This window comes from Muscardinus avellanarius (assembly GCF_963383645.1).
Source record: "Muscardinus avellanarius genome assembly, chromosome: 14".
NCBI lineage: Eukaryota > Metazoa > Chordata > Mammalia > Rodentia > Gliridae > Muscardinus > Muscardinus avellanarius.
This window is the reverse complement of record NC_137800.1, coordinates 65,724,599-65,729,381: the sequence shown is the minus strand read 5'-3', so window position 1 is coordinate 65,729,381 and position 4,783 is coordinate 65,724,599. Positions and strand designations below refer to the sequence as shown.

At 44.6% G+C, this 4,783-nt stretch overlaps 1 pseudogene across 1 annotated transcript; it reads left to right on the top strand.

Annotated features, from left to right (window-relative positions):
- The first annotated feature begins 1,060 nt into the window (after positions 1-1,060).
- LOC308272819 (thioredoxin-like) lies at positions 1,061-1,359 on the top strand (annotated as a pseudogene). Its single transcript has one exon. The product of its transcript is annotated as a thioredoxin-like (transcript).
- Positions 1,360-4,783: the final 3,424 nt, after the last annotated feature.

Genomic DNA, 4,783 nt, shown 5'->3' with positions numbered 1-4,783 from the left:
TTATATTTTGTATATAGAAAGAGGCTTGCTAGGTTGCTGAAGCTTTTGCTTTGTTGCCAAAGCTGTCCTTGAACCTGTAACCCTCTTGTCTCAGCCTCCCAAGTACTGGGATTACAGGTCTGAGCCACTGTATCTGGCTTTCATTATTATTATTTTTTTTATTATTATTTGTGGGTCTGGGGATGGAACCCAGGGGCATTCGACCTCCAAGCTACATCCCTGCCCTATTTTTTTATTCTTTATTTTGAAACCGGGTCTGAGTTGCAGAGGGCCTCACTAAGTAGCTGAGGCTGTCCGCGAACCGTGATCCTCTGGTCCCAGCCTCCTGAATGCTGGGATTACAAGCGTGCGCCACCACACCTGGTTTACTTTCATTCATATGAATAAGAAAAAAAAAAACACTGCCATTTTTTAAGTGTTCAATTGTGCTCCAACTTGTGGAATGACTGTCGAAGGCGTTCCTAAAGCATCTGGCATCCAGGTGAGGAGGAGCAGGTTTGTCCTACAGTGTGAAAGCTCAGCAGGTCCACTGTGCTTTCATAAGCAGGTGGAGATTTTGCAAGCCTGGTGCCAAGCTTGCCAGGTTCAGCAAAGTTGGTATCAGACAGGTGACTGACAAAGATGAGGTTACCAGTAACTCCTTCCTCTCCACCCTTGTCAACTTTGAAAACCTAAGAATGAACTGAACACTACAGTGAATCGCGTTGGTTGATGGATGATTACAAAGTACATGGAGAAGACACGAAGAGCAAATGCTCCGAAAGATTCATGTTACAAACCTTTGGGTATACGTAACTAAAATTGGTCTCCCTGTTTGTAAATCTGTTTAGTTTGAAGGTCAGGTGCAAATGGCAGATGGGCACGCCTTTCAGAGACATTCAGTCTAGCTGGATTCATGTGCTTGGCTTCTCTCAGAAGCCCCAGGAATAAAGTGAACTGGTTACCTTCAACAACAAGGCTTTCTTTCCTTAGAAAGTTCCAGATCGCCCAACTCCGTCCCACACATCAGATCCGCTTCCGTTGCTTCCTACGGTAGCTCAGCAGACCCTCTGCAGCTGAAATGGTGAAACAGATCGAGAGCAAGGAAGCTTTTCGGGAAGCCTTGGAGGCTGCTGGGAATAAGCTTGTAGTAGTTGACTTCTCCATGTGGCGTGGGCCTTGCAAAACGATCGAGCCTTTCTTTCATCTCTGTGAAAAGTGTACCAATGTGCTCCCCCTTGAAGTAGACATCAGGATGTTGCTGCAGAGTGTGAAGTGAAGTGACTGCCACTCCAGTTTCTCAAGAAAGGCCAAAAGGTGGGTGAATTTTCTGGAGCTAATAAGGAAAAGCTTGAAGCTACCATTAGTGAATACATCTAATCGTGTTTTCTGAAAAGCATAACCAGCTATTAACTGTTTGAAACTTGTAATTTTTTAATTTACAAAAAGTATGAAGTATGAATCTATATACCCAACTGCCATCTGATAATAAATGACAATAAAATATTAATTCTACTCTTTAAAAAAAAAAGAAATTTCCAGATCTAGACGTACGTGGTGGCCATGCAGTAATTATCCCAATATTTGGGAGGCTAAAACAGGAGGATTGAAGGTTTGAAGTCAGTCTCAGCAACTTAGAAAGACCCTATTTCAAAACAAAAATTGAAATGGGGCTGGGGGTGTAGCTCAGAAGTAGAATGTTCTGGAGTCAATCCCCAGTACAAGAAGGAAGGAAGGAAGGAAGGAAGGAAGGAAGGAAGGAAGGAAGGGAGGAAAGAGAGAAAGAAGAGAAAAATCAATTTTCGTCCACCTCCTCCTGAATTTCCCACCTTCCCCTGTCACATCAGTACCTTCTTGAAACAAAACCCTTTCTCCTAATTCCTCTACCCCAACACCTCTCAGTGCCTTCAATGACCCATCCCATCAGAACTCTCAAGTAAGGAAGTTTTATTTTGTGTCTGACTTAAATGCCATGTGTTATAAATTGAATCGTAAACAACCTCAGGGCAGAGATCCAGGTTTTTGGCTCTGCATCCCTCCAAGAACATGTGGCCATAGTAGTTATTATATATTTGCCCAACAAGTGAATTTCCTCTCAAACAACAACCATAGCACTTTATAAAGGCATTCTATGTTTATATAGAGCCAATTTGAAATCAGATGAGCTTGTAGCTCCAAACAGAATCCCTAGGTTTGCAGAAGTGACATCTCCTGAGAGCTTCTTAGAAAGCAGTATTGTAGCCTCCTGCTCCTCTCCTTCCTTTCTCTCTGCCCAGTCACCCTACCCCCATTTTGAACTGGAATCTGAGTTTTGAGAAAATCCCCAGGCAGTTCCTATAAGGTTCCAGTTTGAGAAGCATTGGTCTAGAGTACAATTTGTTGTTGGTCCTTGCACTAGCATTGCAAGCCCCCTGTCTCAAGACTAGAGGCTGAAAATTTATTCTCTAGAACCATCCAGGAAACTGTAAAAGCACAGGTGTCTGGGTTCTATGCCCTCTCACTCTCCCCTGATTTCATCAATCCAGATGCAGCTTGGGCAATAGGAGTCTTAAATGTGACCAGCACGCTGCCAGAGATGAGAAGCACTGAATATCTTCACCCGTGTTCTCCAGAATTCCTACAAATCACACTAGTCTGGGGTCCCACCATTGTTGTGATCTCTCCTCTTAAGCACACAACTCTCCCTTTTGATGATACTACATCTCATGTTCCATAAAAAATGTCACCGGGCTTCATTTGTCTGCAGGTGTTTATTGAGTAGCTAGCATTTGCATGTATACAAAACCTGTTCTTAACCTTCTATTGGCAATAAAGAATCTAAATTCTCTTCCTCAGGCTCTTTCTTTACCAATCATATTTTCTAATTTTGTTGGTAATATAATTTTGGTTTATCTATCATGCCCAGAGTAGAGGAAAAGAAAATCAATTATATTCTGTCCACTTTTAAAACAACATATATATATATATATGTGTGTGTGTGTGTGTGTGTGTGTGTGTGTGTGTGTGTATGTGTATATATATATTTATATATTTATATATATGTTAGCTGGGCATGATGGCACATGCTTATAATCCCAGCATGTGGGAGGCCGAGACTGGAGGATTGCGGTTCATGGACAGCCTCAGCTACTTAGTGAGGCCCTTCACAACTCAGTGAGACCCTGTTTCAAAATAAAGAATAAAAAATAGGGCAGGGGGTATAGCTCTGAGGTTGAATGCCCCTGGGTCCCATCCCCAGACCCGTAAAAAGAAAAAATAACTATATATTATTTGTGTATGTGTGTGGTTCTGGGGGTGGAACCTAGGGCTTTTCTACCTTCAGACTACACTCTCAGACTTATACTTTATTTGGAAACAGGGTCTCACTAAGTTGCTGAGAGCCTCACTAAGTAGCTGAGGTTGGCTTCGAACTTGTGCGAGCCTCCTGTCTCAGCCTCCCAAGTGCTACTACGCCCAGCTTTAAAACAACCTGTATACTATTTTTTTTGTGTGTGTGGTACTGGGGGTGGAACCCAGGGGCTTTCTACCTCCGGGCTATACTCCCAGACCTATTTTATATTTTATTTGGAAACAGAATCTCACTAAGTTGCTGAGAGCCTCACTAAGTAGCTGAGGCTGGCTTTGAACCTATGCAATCCTCCTGTCTCAGCCTCCCAAGTGTGGGGATTTCAAGCATGTGCCACCACGACCAGCTCAACCTATATACTATTTTAAGTCACAGAGATACAAAAGTTTGCATGTAAATGCAAATAGATCCTATTTGGGGGAGGGGGTACTAGGGACTGAACTTAAGAGGCATGGTACCTTCCAGCTACACCCCAGCCCAATTATTTTTTTATATTTATTTAAAACAGTGTTTTGCCGGGCGTGGTGGCGCACGCTTGTAATCCCCACGCTTGGGAGGTGGAGACAGGAGGATCGCGCAGGTTCGAAGCCAGCCGTGCTGGCTTAAGAGACCCTGTTTCCAAATTTAAAAAATATATAAAATAGGTCTGGGAGTGTAGCCCAGAAGTAAAAGGACTTCCAGGAACCCCAGTACCACCAAAAAATAAATAAATAAAAAATAAAATAAAACAGTGTTTTGCTAGGTTGATTAATCTCACTGCTTGCTTGAGGCTGTCCTCAAACCTGTGCCCTTAGGGAAGGGTGAGCCCCAGGTGCCTCAGCACAGGGGGACCACCTTTCCAGACCAGGCCTCCCGCTGGCCCTACTCAGCCTGGCTGAAGACTGACGGCTCCTGGATCCCTCAACCTCCATCCTCTTTGCCAGCTCAGGGTAGCTCTCCAGGTAGTAAGCCAGTCTCCTTTTTTGGTCGCCTGCTCAATCTCATGATTTGTTTTTTTCTTTAATAACCCTTGCCTGTTCAAGCCTCCTCAAGCGCACATCACTAAGCTGTCCAGGGTAACCTCCAATTCTCACTGCAGCTATGCACCCACCTGCCCCTTTCCTGCGGACTCCGACTTCTCCCGGCCTGGGGCCCCTGATGACAGGAAGTCGCTAGAGGGTCCAATCGTCATCTCTTATCCCTACCATCAAAAGGCCAGGATGATAAGTTGGGTCCTACACTCGTGTGACTTTGCGTCACCCCCGCGAGAATTGGGCATTCCCGCGAGTAAACCCCCATCTCGCGAGATGCATACCTTGAAAAGGAGAGCCCGCCTCCTCTAGCTGCGGACAGGTGCGCGGGCCCCACAGTGCCTCACCCTGATCCCCGGGAGAGCCGTGCAATTAAAACTCTATATGCCACGTGTACCAGACTTCTCTCGTGTTTTTCACACTCCGCCGAACTCACATATTTTTTTTA